General features: G+C 39.1%; 1 protein-coding gene across 2 annotated transcripts in view; it reads left to right on the top strand.

The window, feature by feature from the left end:
• Positions 1 to 16658, top strand: part of LOC131047444 (bifunctional nuclease 2) — a 161494-nt gene that overhangs the window by 110542 nt on the left and 34294 nt on the right. The window lies entirely within an intron of this gene.

The raw sequence follows: 16658 nt of genomic DNA, 5'->3' as shown, positions 1-16658 counted from the left end.
ATTACAACATCTTGAGAACATGAGTAGACTACAACAACTAAAAGAAGTAAAAGTACTGAAATGATTCTGGTATTTTAGGGTTTTTTGATTGTGGACTATGGACGAAATAGATCTTTGATCGGTGCCTAATTCTAGGGTTATAGAGTCAAATTATCACATATAAGTGCCTCCTTTCAACACCTACACTTCAAGCTCAAAGGTAAAAAGTATCACTGCCTAACAATGACACATCCAAGAAATGGCATTCCTGACAACTCTTAACAATCCCTTGATGCAATACAAAATCCTTTATATTTCTATTAAAAGTGTTTAAATTATTACTTGAATAGAAGCATCAAACAAGATTTACAATACAAAATAATGTGTACAAATAAACTCAGAAACCCTTGATTTCTTTGCTTAAAAGGAAAATGCATACATTTAAGGAGACAATTGTAGAGAAGACACGGGAAGTGTCTTTCATATTATTGCAATTTGAACTGAAAACATTTCTTACAAATATTTTCCACTTACATGCAAAATTTGTTCTACAACTCAAAATATTCGCTTCTCAATAGAATATCTCCAAGATTCAGAATTCAAAATCCTTTTTACAATATTACAAGTTCCATATATAGAAAAGCGAAACATGTTGGCCTAAAAGCCTAATGACAACTTTTAGTTACATTTTTTACGTTTCATTTAATAGAAGTCACTTGGGGACTTGTGCCCATTACAATACAAGATTTACATTTGAAAATAATAGTAATGGTTCACATGTTGCTGATGGAGATAACCAATCTTGATGGTTGAACTGGCTACTGGAACCAAAAATGTTGCACTCCCTCAAAACTATCAAAATTAGGTCATCTACTGATTTGGATTCTAACTGTTATGGATTGATGACCAGATGAAATGCAAATATGCTTAGTCATTATATTTCTCTTCCCAAGATACAAATATCTTCTCCAAAGGCCATTGGAAAGAGAGCACCTTAGGAACCTTGTCATTATGTGCTACATATTTTGCATCCAAAATTGCCCCAGTGTGTAATGTCCCTACGTTATCAGTGCCTAATTTCTGCCGTAAATCACAAGTTCTAGCTAAGAAAGGGTTCTTAGTGAGTATCTCAAATTCTGGTGAAAAGTCCTGCAAGCAAGTTAGAGGTTTTTCCAAAATTATAACTCCTTAAAATAGCAGATACTTTCATTTAGAAAATAACAGCATATATATAAATTGAAAGCACAACATAATGGAAGCATTAATTTAACCAGTGGGAAGCTAAGAAAGGGTGAGTTGATAGGGTGCCCTACAGACCCTCTAACCCAAGCCCAAGGGCAGACCTTTTCCCCCCTGGCGTCATGTGGCCCTTGCCAAAATGAGGTGGTGTACTTGGTGAGGTATCCTATCATCGTTCCTCTCAATTGTGTCACCAATATCTTACTTCCTAAGGTTGGATATCAGACATTCACCATGATAGTGAGGGTGGTTTACCATAGGGTGCCCAGTGAGTCCACCCTTTCACAGATCCAAAAGCAGTTCCTTCATACCCCTTTGGCCTCATGGGCCCTTGCTAAATGAGGTGGCGTGTCTGGAAGGTGACCCCATCGCTGTTCCCCTACTGGCAATCTTTCCTCCTCTATCATGGCTACGGCATATTCAGATTATAAGCAAGCGTACATATAAGTCCCAGTTGATTACAGAATATTCATGATCAGATGCACGCTCGGAATACATGTGGACAGTATTATCAGCAACGTATGTATATGCAAAAATAGATGCATATAGCAACATCGTATGTTCTGGATATTTATAAGCATACAATATGTAATTCTGGAAAGTATAGATATAATCAGATTATATACACCATACCAACAGGATGTTCAATCCCACCAATGAAATGATTATTGCTGAAGCCTTCTTTTTTTGTTTTCCATATTGATCATAATGTAAAATTACCTCCTATCCCACCAAGAACAAGGATGTAACCGGCTGCAACTTAATAACAGTTCTAATCTGATCCGATTGATGGTGATCTCACTGGATGTTTTTGATTCCTTTCCTTTATATCTTTCAGTGTGAGGGAGAGGTCACACCCCTTCATCATGTATGCCCTTTGGCAAGAGACAGACCCTTTCACCATTAGCACCCTTTGAAAGAGTCAATCTCTTCATTATTTCTGCCCTTGGAAAGGGACACAACCTTTCACAATCAGATCTGCACTTCTGATTCCCAAATTATCCCCCTCTCAAATGAGGTTCTCTTCTCCCTCATATATCTCATGTTTGAGGGAGTCACAACTTTTCATTCCATGTCTTTTGACCATTCATTAACTTTAATCAATTTTTTATTATATTCAATTATATTCTTTTATATTTTAATTTTTTTTTTTTTTTACTACTTTTGAATTTTAATTTAATTATTATTATTTACCATTAAATTCTATTGCAAAGTGGGGACAGTACACAGTTTCCTTACTGAAAGTATAAAAAATTACCTCTAGGGCAAAAAACTCATTCAATGTAGTGTTTAGTAGATTCATGTTCAATTCTTCATTGGCACATACAGAGGATAAAAGATTAGGACAAACTACACCAAATTCTCCTTGCCATTGATCTAGGGTTTTGACTTGACCTTGATCATCTAGGATACCTGACATGATTCTCTTTTTCAATGCTTCAATTGATCCCATCTTTTCCTTGATCTGTTTATGAAGTTTCAACATGCAGGCAACCACTTCTTAATGTAAACATCATATCATTTGTTGCTTTTATTTCTGTAGGAGCCTCTGGATCAAATCTGGTACATTTGAAAACCTGCCTTATTATTGTAGTTTTAGGCATCCACCTATCTGTTATTGCTTTGAGGTTACCCTTAGCTTCTTCATGTTTGGCAAAGGCTGATTTTAAATCTGAACATGCTTTCAATGTATCATCAACTATGCTTATTATTTTGGATAACCTATAATTTAATCAAATTTGTCACCAATTTGCCAACTATCTACATCTTCTTTAGCTCCCTTCATCTGCTTCTTTAACTATTTGATTTCTTCAAGCAAAGCTGCCCTATTTGATGGGAATGGTTTTGATGAGATCAATGGAGTGGGAACTATTGGCACTGGTGCACTTGTGGATGCTAGTTGAAGGGATCTCAACTGATTCAACTCTATAACCACTCTCACATGTTGCTCATATAATTTATCAAAATTTGCCTGCAACTTTTTGATTGTGGCCTCGCTAAACAGAGTTGTATTCACCACCAATGATGCAACTTGTGGAACAAGAGTTTTTGACTTTTTATTATTAAATCTCACTTTAACACATGGATGTTGTTGACCACCTTTGGATTATTGGTGTTTGGAGCCATAGACCAAATTGCCAAAGTCTCAAACTTAGGGCTAAACCCTAATTCTGAGAAGGCCTATTCTACTTGCTCTTAAGTAGCAAATACTTCTTGGTCCTGCCTCCTAATTGTATCCCAACGTGGGAGCAACAACAAACCACTATTTTGTGCTAGCTTACTTCCATCCTCTGGAGTCATTTTACAAACATTTAAATCCACCTCTTGCAACACTTTATGGGGTATCTCATCCCATTGTGAAGGATCTGCACTGTCTTTTGCTTCACTAACTTTCTTATGATATTCACTCTGTTTCATCCTCGTGACAAAATTTTTGAATTCTTGAGTCTTAATGAAATCATCAGCCGCTATGAATTGTTGACAGGCAAGGGCTTTGATATCGTTCATGTGATCACTGGAGTACATTAGATTTACATCCATTCTATTTGTAGGCATGATAGGCATTAAGATCCTTGGAGGTGAAGATATTGGTAGCATAACTTTTGCTCAACAACATTTTCTTCAATTTCAACTTTCTTAACTCCACCCTCCAGGTTAATGACCTTTTGTCTCTTTGTAGGTTGCTCCTCAAGGGCAACAACAACTTGAGATTGGTCCAGAGGCTCATATTCACTCTCCGCCTTGACATAGGGTCTCACAAGAGTAGTAGAATCTCTCTTATATGTAGGTCTCTCTTCAACTATAGGTGCCTTTCCAACTAATGTTTTTGCATTGGAAAGCATCTCTCAAACTCTCAAGATTGGATCTTGCTCATCCGCATAAGCACTAGGGTAGTTACGGTTCATCTTCTTTCTTTGGTTTTTTCCCCTCATTATATCTACCCATTTTCTTCTTTTCTCAATCACTTCCTCATATAACATCCTCTTCATACAAAATTTTCATGGATAAATGCAGGCCTTTTTATGCTTATTCTGATATGATGTATGAAACCCTCAAGAGAAAAGATCCTTGTGCCTTCAAGGTCCATTTTGTAAGATTGTAGGATTGGATAAATCTGATGCAACCCATCCTTATTAGCTGCCAAAAAGTTAGAAAACTTTAGAGAAGCTGGGGAAAAGGATCCCTTCTATTGTCTTAAATGAGCTTTATTTAACTCATTCAATTGCCAGATAACTTCAAGATATGCCAACCTCTTTGGAACAAATTTTGGCAAAATGTGAGGGCTGACCCTACACCCATATTCTTTGAAAGTTGTGGTGTCGGTATGTAGGAAACAATCACCCCAATTATGTGCAATTCCCAAGTTAGGAGTCCTCTCTAGAAGCCTCAAGAAATCCAATATCTCCTTTGGTATCTGTTGATGTGTTTTTCATGCACATGCGAACACAGAATAAAATACCAAGGTATCTTATCCTCTCTTTAACTAAGTTACTCAAATGCTGAAAATTTGCCTAAGGATCAATCGAAATAACTCCAAGGTTCTTATATGTAAGGTCTCTACGTGTGGATAAGCTCTGTGGTTTGATGTGATTATGCTGGAATCACAAGGGGTCTTACGTTTGATTGCCTGAGTGTTTAATCTGCTAGAACTTGAGTCCTATTTACTCACCGGGAAGAATAAAGAAATAGCAAAAGGTGCAGGGTTTATAAAGTCTAATCTAAGACCTAGAACGCAAGAAGATGGATGAACGACTAGGTGGAGTCCTACTGGGTTGGGTCTCACCATCGGATTGAACAATTCGACACCAACTCAGTGCAATCTTCTAAGGGATGCCTCAAATATATTCAAATCGTTACTCCATTAGACACTGATCACCATTCAAGTTAATGCATGAACAATAGACGTGTAACGACTCGAGATTAAGCTCATTCTATGCCAGTTGATCACGCAGGGCGCCCTTACAATCAGCAAGAGGCTAGTGGTTTGGACTAGGCAGATTCCATGCGAGTGCATTCAGTAACTTCCTTCATTCAATCTAATTATTTACCATCTAAAATAAAGATTCAATAGGAAACCGTGCATATTGCAAAAAAACAACACACTTCACCATAACTTCAATGAAAATGGAGTTAATTTACAATCAAGGCAACAATTTCTTGCCTTCTCTTCTACTCTAATTGCTATTCTATTTGCTATTCTATTTTACTGACTATTAGTTATTCTAACCTCCATTAACCAACTATTCACTATTAAACCTTACAAATGAAGAGCCAAAGCTTTATATAGAGAGCTCTTTACATTTTAATGGCTCAGAATGATTTACAATCAATGGCTAGAATTACAAGATGAAAACCCTAATCAGGGTTTGTTACAACAAACTCCTTTAGCCAATGAGAAAATTACATTCAATGCTTATGAACCAATAGGAAATAGGGGTAGGTGCCTCAAAGTTTGTGCCATCACTGGTGAGTCAAGTACATTGAATTTGGACATGCTGATGTGGACCTATCTGACTGGAGGAACAGTGATTGGGATGCCACCTTGTCTGGTACTTGCTTGTATCTCTTTTGATACTCAATTTGGTGATGCTGAGAAGCTAACTTTGATTAACTCTTTTGAAACTATCTGCTTCTTCAACGTACCCTTGCACTGACTTTGGTTGATCCTCTTCCGTCCTTGATGTACTTGATGAATGATGTACCCTTCCTTGGCTCTCATGTGTTTGATGAAGCCTCCTCCTTGATTTTGCATTATGGTGATAGGAATTCATGGTCAAGTCACCTTCTCTAGTAGCTCACTTCGCCCTGAAGTGTTTGTAAGATCCTTCTTTTGACATCCTGTGGTTTCTCCATGTGGTAGAATGAGGTCTTTGAGGATGGTTAACTCCATTGCTTGCAATGCCTTGAACACTTGAAGTCCTCCAACTTTGAAGCACCTTGAGTCCTCCATGCATTTGAAGTGTTCTTGATGATGATGAAACTGGAAGAGGTCGCCCTTGTGCTGGCTTGATCTTCCTCCATCTTGATTTTGTTGACTTGCAAAACAAACAAAAGATGATTAAGAATACATGATATATTCATTCTAACATGATATATCTCACCTTAAATCATCAACAAGAAGGCATTAGGATCAATTTGCTTTGGACCCTCTGGAAGGACAGGGCCTATAATGAAATTTGCTTTGGATCCTCTCCAAGGACAAGCCCTATAATGAAATTTTCGCTCTAGATCCTCTCCAAGGACATGCCCTATAATGAAATTCGCTCTGGATCCTCTCCAAGGACAGGCCCTATAATGAAATTTGCTCTGGATCCTCTCCAAGGACAGGGCCTATAATGAGATTTTCGCTCTGGACCCTCTAGAAGGGTCAGGAGCGAATTTTTGCATTTTGCACAAATTCTTCACTTTCTCATCATTTTTATTTACTTCAATTGTCTTCAAGGCATGATAATGTCCTAGTTGAGGTTCCAAGGCATGAAATTAGTTCATATTTGAAGCAAAAAGGAGGGTCTTAGGAAAATTGTGATGTATTCACACATCGCCATTGCAAATGGGGACGCGTACTTTTTTTGCTTTCTAGGGTTTGTTTTCTTGGTCTTTTAGGGTTTTGTCTGTTAGCCTTTGCATGATGAGTGCTGTCAGGGGGATCACTGGATAGCAGGCTTTGCTTAAGTCAGGGTGAGTCCACGATGCTCTAGAATTAGGGTTTCTTTGAAAGTCTCTCTTAAGCTTAGTTTCTGCTCTTGTTGCTTATGGTGTCAGGAGGTCATTGAATCTTGATGAGGGAATTTTGTCTTTTGAGGGTCTGAGTTGGGCAAATCTGGCGAGGACATGGAAGGAAATGGATCAAGGACCCAGCCTAGGGCAAAGTCAAGTGGAAAAGGAGGTGAATTAGGCCTAAAAGAGGAATTTCGCTCCTGACCCTTCCAAAGGGTCCAGAGTGAATTTCTCCACAGGACACTCCACCTTAACCTAGGCTCTGAGCTAACCTTTTCCTAGGATTGAATGAAGGTAAACACACTTGTGTAAATGAAGAAAGGAGAAAATGAAGCCAGGACTTGAGCTCAAAGAGGAATTTCGCTCCTGACCCTTCCAAAGGGTCCAGAGCGAAATTCATGTAAAACCCTATTTTCTACAAAAACTGGAGCTATATGTCGACCTAAAGGATAAATTTGCATGATCATGATGGAAGGAAGCCTAACAAAGTGTGTCCAAGGCGTGAAAAGGAGGAAGCAATTGAAATATTAGCTCAAAATGAGAATTTCGCTCCTAACCCTTCCAAAGGGTCCAGAGCGAAATTATTGAAGGACACCTTTTTTCCCTTGAGGATGGTCGAATTCTTGGTTTTTATGGTCTAGATAGGTGTGGGGTGATGTATCCTTGCCTTTTGAGGTGGATTGGAATTGAAAGAATGGAGAAATGTGCTCAAAATTAGAATTTCGCTCCTAACCCTTCCAAAGGGTCCAGAGCGAAATTCATATTTCCTCTATTTTGCTCCTTAGCTTGACCAAGTTTGGAACTTCTAAGGCATAGTTTGGTAGGTTTTGATGCATGTTTGCCTTAGAAATGAGGTTTTTGGACTTTGAGATGATGAAAGCTAGTCTGGGAGGAGAATTTCGCTCCTGACCCTTCCAAAGGGTCCAGAGCGAAATCCTCCATTTTGCCTTCCTTTGGCCTTAAAAACCTAGTTTGACCTTGCCTAAACCCATTTGGATGATGGATTGTTTGGATTGCAATGGAAGGAAGTTGAATTGATCAAGTTTGGAGGAGAATGAAGTGAACCTAGGTGAGAAACTAGCCAAGGATAGGGATTTTGCTCCTGACCCTTCCAAAGGGTCTAGAGCGAAAATCCCCTTAAAACTCAATTTCTCACTTATCAAGGCCAAGTTCATAGTTCCTAAGGCATGTATGGAAGCGTTTTGACATGTTCTAGTCTTAGGGAGTAACTTGAGGTGGAGGATATGAAGGATTTGGCTTAAAAATTGAATTTTGCTCCTGACCCTTCCAAAGGGTCCAGAGCGAAATTCTTGAAAACACTCCTTTTCCCCTTTTGCCAAACTCAGGACCAAGATGGAGATGCAAGAAAAATAGTCTATGTTTGCCTCCCAAAGAGGATTGAAGTTGGAAGAAGCAAGAATCAAGCTCAAATCATGATTTTCGCTCCTGACCCTTCCAAAGGGTCCAGAGCGAAAATCCTTATAGCTCTTGTTTTCTTCCTTGTTTTGGCTAGGCGTTGGCATGATGGAGGATGAATTGGTATGTTCTTGCCTTGAGAGGGAGTTGGATGCTTTGGAAGATCAAGATTTTAGCCTAAAAGAGAATTTCACTCCTAACCCTTCCAAAGGGTCCAGAGCGAAATTCATTATAAAACTCATTTGCTACCTTGTTTGGGCTTCAAACCTTGTTCCTTAGGTGGAAAATGATCTATGTTTGCCTCCCAGAGAAGATTGAAATTGGGAAAATGAGCAATCAAAACCTAAATCATGATTTTCACTCCTGACCCTTCCAAAGGGTCCAGAGCGAAAATCTACCTAGGACTCATTTCCTCCCTTGTTTGACCAAATTTTGATGTCCAAGGCATGTTGAAAGGGAGAATGGACATGTTGTTGCCTTTGGGAATGTTTGAAAGCGTTTAAGAGTGAGGGTTTTAGCCAAGAAAGGAAATTTCGCTCCTGACCCTTCCAAAGGGTCCAGAGCGAAATTCCTTGCAAACCTATTCTTTTAACCTTGCTTGAGCTTAAGACTTTGTTCCTTAGGTGAGAAGTGATGAAATTTATCTTGTAAAGAAGAATGAGATTGAAAAGATGAAAAATCAAGCCTAGAAAGGGAAATTCGCTCCTAACCCTTCCAAAGGGTCCAGGGCAAAATTTCACTAAACCACCTTTTTTCCTCAATTTTATGCCAAGGCAATTGCAGACTAAAGTGAATTGAGATGGGAGAGGTCCTTAGGAGTGGCTTCAAGTTGCTATAAATCATTGAAATTGAAGGAATTGAGCTAAACCAAGATTTTCGCTCTTGACCCTTCCAAAGGGTCCAAAGCGAAAATCCTACAATCACCAACTTTCCTTGCAAGACTAATCAAACTTTAGGTTTTTATAGCTTGGATGGGTGTGAGGAGACATGTTCTTGCCTTTTGAAGTTAATTGATGTTGAAAGAATGGAGGAAGAAGCCTAAAATAGGATTTTCGCTCCTGACCCTTCCAAAGGGTCTAGAGCGAAAAACCCTAAAACCATCCTTTTCTCCAAATTTTGAGTGAAGTCAGGCCTAGACTAGGGTGAAAGAAGCCATTTGGAATGCCTTGGAAAGATTTTTGACCATTTAAAATGCGAATTTTGAGCTAAAAAGAGAATTTCGCTCCTGACCCTTCCAAAGGGTCTAGAGCGAAATTCTTCAATCTACCTATTTCCTCCTTGTGTCAAGTCAGGACTTTGAGTCCTAAGGCATGGTTGAGGTTGAAATGTTGTTACTTTGCCCTGCAAGATGAATTGAAGTGAGGGAAATGGAGAATTGAGACCTAAAACTTGAATTTCGCTCTTGACCCTTCCAAAGGGTCCAGGGCGAAATTCACGAAATGTCCTTTTTTCCTTCAAGTTTGAGCTAAGCCAGGATATTGGTCAAGGAGGATTGGACTTGGAGATTGCCACAATCATGCGTTTGAGTTGGTTTTGAGTCCAAGAGGTAAGGATTTTGAGCTAAAGAGTGAATTTCACTCCTGACCCTTCCAAAGGGTCCAGAGCGAAATTCCCAATTTCACCTAAATTGCTCATGATGAAGATCAAGAGATGGATTCCCAGACCTTGGTGGAGAGAAGACTTGTGTGTGCTTGCCTTGGAAGGCATTTTGGAGTAGAGGTATGATAGATTTTGTCCTAAAATGTAAATTTCGCTCCTGACCCTTCCAAAGGGTCCAAAGCGAAATTCTTAAAACCTCTCTTTTGCCCCAAATTTACATCAAGCTTGGTGTTGGTTGAGAAGGAGGGCATCCTTGGGCATGTATCTAAGCAAGTACGGTCATAAAGTGAGAAGAATTTGAGCCAGGAATGCAAAATTCGCTCCTGACCCTTCCAAAGGGTCCAGGGCGAAATTCTTATGGGGCCTGTCCCTGGAGAGAATCTTGAACAAGCTTCATTTTAATATCTTCTTGCTAATAATTTAAGGTGGAAAATGCTATGTTGAAATGAATTTGTTATATGACCTTAATCATCTTTTGGTTTGTTTTGCAGATGAAAGAAGACCAGACTAGGGCAAGGACGACCTCCTCTAGTCCAGCATCATCAAGGACGACCTCTTCCAGTCCAACATCATCAAGGACGACCAATTCGCCAGCTACCTCCAGAACCTTCACTTTGCCACACTAAAGAACCACAAGATGACAATGAAGGGCGTTGCCAGCATTTCAAGGTAAGGTACACCACCCATCCATCATGTCAAGGACAAAGGAGAATCAAACAAGGTCAGTGCAAGGGTCCGTTGAAGAAGCAGATAGTTTCAAAAGAGTTAATTAAAGTTAGCTTCTTAGCATCATCAAATTGAACACCTACCAAGTTACAAGTGTCAGACAAGGTGGCATCCCAGTCATCACTCTAGTCGGATTGGTCCACCTCAGCGTGTCCAGTTCAATGTACTTGACTCATCAAAGATGACACTAACTTCGATGTACCTACCCCGGTTATCCATTGGTCGAATATTCCAGAGAAGACATGTGTCCAAATAATGCAATTATTTCATTGGCCAGAATTGAGTTTGTTGTAACAAACCCTAATTAGGGTTTTCATTGTAAAATCTCGGCCATTGATCTCAAATTGATTTGAGCCATTGAATTGTATTAAGAGTATTATAAAAGGCTCAAGCTCTTCATTTTGTGGAGGTTAATAGTTAGTTGATAGAGGTTAGAATAGCAAATGATCGATAGTGAATAGAATAGAAATTAGAGTAAAGTAGGAAGAGAAGGCAAGAAATTGATGCCTTGATTGTAAATGAACCCCCTTTTCATTGAAGATATGGTGAAATGTGTCGTTTCTATGCAATACGCATGGTCTCTTGTTGAATCTTCATTGTAGATGATAAATGATTAGATTGAATGAAAGAATTTATTGAATGTACTCGCGTGGAATGCACCTAGCCCAAACCAATAGCCTTTTGCTGACTGTAAGAGTGCCTTGCGTGGTCAACTGGCATAGAACGAGCTTAATCCCGAGTCATAACACCTTTGTTGTTCACGCATTATCTTGAATGGTGATTAGTATCTAATGGTGTACGATTTGGACATATTTGAAACATCCCTTAGAAGATCGCACTGAGTTGGTGTTGAATTGTTCTATCTGATGGTGAGACCCAACCCAGTAGGACTCCACCTAGTCATTCATCCATCTTCTCGCATTCTAGGTAGTAGAGTAGACTTCCTGAATCCTGTATCTTTTGCCATTTGTTTATCTTCCAGTTAGTAAATAGGACTTGTGATTCCAACAAATCAAACGTTCAGGTCATCAAGTGTAAGTCCCCTTGTGATTCTAGCAAAATCACATCATACCACAAAGAGCTTATCCATATGTAGAGATCCTACATAACAGAACCTTGGAGTTACTCCGACTGATCCTTCGGCGAGATCTTCAGCAGTCGGGAAACTTTGTTCAAGAGAGGATAAGATACCTTGGTATTTTATTTTGTGTTCACATGTGCATGAAAAACACATCAACAAAGGGTCAAGAGCGAAATTCGTCCTAGGCTCAATTCATCATTCATTCATCCTTTCTTTGCCTTGAATTTAACTTATTACACCTCCTCTTATCACCATCAAGTCAATTCGCTATCAAAACAAGGCTCCCTTAGTGCACTAGGTGAAATTGAGAGTCCATCTAAGGATTTCGCTCTGGACCCTTTGAGAGGGTCAGGAGCGAAATTTGCATTTTTAGGCTCAATTCACAATCAATTTGCCTTGGATTTAAGTTTTCCACCCCTACCTTATCATACTCAAGCCAACTTTGTGATGAACCCTTGCTGGTTCAACTCTTCAACTTGCTGTAATTTGTAGATCTTCTTTGTAATTTTTAATTATTAAGATGGTCTTTGAGAAATAGACAGAAGTTGTAGAAGAGGGGTTTCTTTAATTTGCAACACATATTGAATAATACATGAATTTAATCAACTGAAACAATGAATTGGAGAATTTAGAAGCATACCCGTATGTCCTTAGCCAATTTATTGAAAAGAAAGAATAAATCAGCAACTTACAAAGTTCTGATTTTTATTTTGAAACAATTCAGATCTGCTCTTATTTAAATACTAAGACACCCAAACAGTGAAAGATGGTGCCAATAAATGAGCAAGCTGTGTGTTTGGGAAAAGAAGCCTCCAAATCACAGAAGAATCAACAACAAAACAGTAAATAGGAAAACCCTACAACAAATCTGCCTTGTAAGAAGCCAAATCTGCCCCAATTCAATTCAATTTGACTTCTGAATGAAGCCAACCAAGCTGCAACAATTCGATTGATCTTTCACAATCTCAAAGCTATTGAATTTTGAAGAATGCACGCTCTCCAAAACAGGTTCAAACTCTAGCCGCCATAGCCAAGTGCTCAGAAGAAAATGTCAAATGCTCAATATCAAGAATGAGGTTTAATTTCCATCTTGGCTGCCTAAATACCCAAAAGGTGCGAATTTTGGCAATTAGGGATTAAAAAATAATAACTTGCTTTTAGGGTTCCCAACTTAACCCTAAAAGCAACGATTAGCTTAGGAGATAATAAATTTTCACTTAAATAAATTTAAGTGATGCACTTTATGATTTTATATTAATATTTCATTAAAATATTAATTCCTTGTGGAACCACCTAAAATTCATATCTCTCTCATTATTGCTCTAAAACTGAATCTGTCAGAAGCTAGGGCCATAGTTCGCCATGCCAATGAAAATAGGACCATGTCTATTTTTAGCAATTTTTCCCTAAAAAATAGGAAATCCTCATAAGGTGTCAGAAACTGATGAAATGAAGACCAGAACTGAACTCAACACTGAACTAGAACAAATAGATAGACCACTCCTCAAGATACTGCATTACTGACCCCTTTATCCATACCCTGTTAGCCTACAAGGGTCCAAAAATAGGCTAACTCCTCAATCCCAAGTCCCTGACTAGGATGGGGACATTACAAACTTGCTCTCAAAGTGGTGTCTACTCAATACTTTGGTGAGGAAATAAGTCTTTCCAAGGATTTCGCTCTGGACCCTTTGGAAGGGTCAGGAGCGAAATTTGGAAAATAGGGCTTGTCCTTGATAAAGTTTTCTCTTAGCTTGCTTGTTTAGCTTCAAACCATCTTAGGAAAATACCTTGAGGGCAATTTGCTTTAAAATTGTGAGGAAAATACATGTTTTTGAGAAATTCGCTCTGGACCCTTTGGAAGGGTCAGGAGCGAATTTGTTCCTCTAGACCCAATTCTTCCTTCTTTTCAGTCATCTTGCTTCAAACTTGTCTTTTTGAATCCTTTCCTTGCCATGTATGTCCACCATTTGATGTCCCTAGTGAAGAAATAGGTCTTTTTGGAGGATTTCGCTCTAGACCCTTTGTAAGGGTCAGGAGTGAAATTTGCAATTATGCTCAAATCCTTCACTTTCCATCACTTCACTTTGTTGCACACATCAATACTCTCTCAATCACGCCATAGGGATAAGGTTAATGAGGCAAATTAGGACCACGAAGGGAGATATAAGGAAATTCGCTCTGGACCCTTTGGAAGGGTCAGGAGTGAATTTGAGGAATTAGTCTTAAATATCATCCCAACACTCAAACTTTACCCTTATTCACATTGTCCTTACCTTATGACATGCTAACAAATCACCTTAAGGAGGTGCCTAGCCCAAAACGTTGGATCAAAAGTGCATCTTAACAATTTCGCCTAGGTACCTTTGGAAGGACATACCCCTCTAGGAATTTCGCTCTGGACCCTTTGGAAGGGTCAGGAGCGAAATTTCTCGTTTTGCACGGATTCCTCATAGAACTTCACCTCACATGGTTGCAACTCACTCACAAGGCTTGCATGAATCAACCTTGCCTCAATCATGTCAAAGATTTTGACCTAAACAAGGAGATCAAAGGAAATTCGCTCTGGACCCTTTGGAAGGGTCAGGAGCGAAATTTGTCTTTTAGGCTCAAATCTTGACCTTTTCCCCAAATTTCCATGTCTAAGTTTGTCCAAGGCGTCTCCAAAGGTGAACTCAAGCTTATGTCCCCCCAATCCATGCCTTAAAGTGAAAGTTTTGTCTAGAATAGGAGTCAAAAGGGAGCTAAGGAAGATTTCGCTCCTGTCCCTTTGGAAGGGTCAGGAGCGAATTTGACAATCTAGCTAAAATTCCTCATTCAACTCTCAAGATTTCAAGCTCAATCTTCATGTTCTTTGCTCCTTGAAGGGTAAAATTGGTATCAAACAAGGCTCTAATGCGAAGACTCTCCTAAACTCAATCAAGGCATAACCCCAAGACTAGAGCAAGGCCTGACCCAGAGAAGGCTTTCAAAGAGACCCTGACCTGGACCACCTACTGACCTACCTCAATTCAAGCAAACCTTGCTATCCTAATGATCTCTCTGGCAACTCTCTAATGCAAAGATTAATAGCCAAGACCAGACAACCAAGCAAAGAAAACTAACCCTAGAAAGCAAAAAGTAGGGGTCCCCATTTGCAATGGGGCGATGTGTGAATACCTCACAATAGTATCCTTACTCGGTCTTCTCTTAAGAAATTCAGCAATCCTCTCACAAATTGTTCCTCAAAAGCAACATAGTTTTCCTTTTCACAATGCTTATCCAAGATGAAGGTCCAACATAGGACGGGGAGGGGGGCATTATCACCATCAACTTCTCTTGCAAACTCGTGTCATTGCCCCCTTGCATCTAAAAATATGTGGCACCATACAACATTGTGAATACATTATACATGTTTCAATATTTTAAAAAAAGTATTAGTTTCACTCTTGCAAGGCCAATGGAGTTCACATTTGTTTTTGATTTACAAATTGACCCACTATTCCTAATACATTTATACACGTTTCAATATCATTAAAAAGTGTTAGCTTCACACTTGCAAGGCCAATGAAGTTCACATTTGTGTTTGAATATTTTGTATACTCAAAAACAAATAAAAAGGTTGTATATACAAAACTAAATATCCTGTGTGTATATCCTAAAATACATATATATACTTTAGATTGATATTCCTAAAACATAACAGATTGTCTCAGAATATAATGGGGATGGGTGCCTGAAACAAGCAACTATGATGTGGTAAAATCAAGGAACACATCATTGATGTTGTCCCCTTACAAGAAACAACTAGATAAGGAGATTTGAAGATGACCTAATTCGGAGGGCCATGGGGAAGCAAAAAAATGTATTTTTGTAAAAGGTCCAAGCTTAACATTCTTTTGAACACACAAGGTATGCTCCTATTTCACACTTCACTTGCTGATGGGAGATTGTTTGGTTTGTTTCTCTTTAGAACATAGTTTGCATTTGCATATGGTCAATATATACATCCTTCCGCTAGGGAACAACAAAGTTGTGATTCTAGTGGTCTAAGGAAAGGCTCTCCTTGTGCCCCTTGTATCCTTTTGACTCTAGTTTGGCTTCAAAGAATGAGAGCTCAACTGAGAAAAAATATATTTCAACAAGTCGATGGGTGGAATGTTGTGAGAATCCAAAGCACCTTGAAGCAGTTAACTTCAAGCCACCTTGAGCTGGCTGGTCTTTGGTGGTTGTTGGTGGGTGGTTTTTTTGTATCTATCGGTTTTGTTCCACCTTGTGAGATGCTGTTACGTTGCATTTAGTTTACAGTGATGTTGCTGTGTGGTTTGTTCCATAGTTTGAAGACTTCCTGACTGCTTCGCAAAACTTGCCAAACTCACAAGTCTTGGAGCTGGCCAAGCCGAGTCGACCAGACTCCTGAGCCAAGTTTGGCCGAGTATTGCAGAGTACTTGGCCGAGTCTTGCTCCAAGACTTCCGAGTCTTAGGCTCGGACTCCTGAGTTCTGAGCTCAGACTCTTTTGCTGCCTGAACACGACAGACATAGTTACTTGAATTTAAATTTTGAGAGTTTAAGGGTCACATGACATGGGTAATGTTTGAATTATGACAAATTGATAGTCAAATTAGACTTTTATGTTCTCTAAAATCATTGATTTTTTTTTGTGTAATTGTGCTGAGTTTTTTGCTAAGTTCGTGCCGATTCCCGAGTCCGAGTCAATTTTGGGCTGCTGAGTCGAGTCCGAGTCCGAGTTTTCAAACTATTGTTTGTTCTTATTGAGCTTCATTGTTTTGAATGATTGGATCTGTATAAAAGGTTTGGGGCCCTTTCAAAAACCCCTATCCACCCTCAATCAAAAAACAAAGGTACGGTTCTAGAACATTTTAAATGCATCTCACCCTCTCATCCTAATTGGGTTTCTG

Source organism: Cryptomeria japonica, chromosome 4, assembly GCF_030272615.1.
Source record: "Cryptomeria japonica chromosome 4, Sugi_1.0, whole genome shotgun sequence".
Lineage (NCBI taxonomy): Eukaryota > Viridiplantae > Streptophyta > Pinopsida > Cupressales > Cupressaceae > Cryptomeria > Cryptomeria japonica.
The sequence above is the reverse complement of the archived record's forward strand: the minus strand, read 5'-3'. Positions and strand labels throughout refer to the sequence as shown.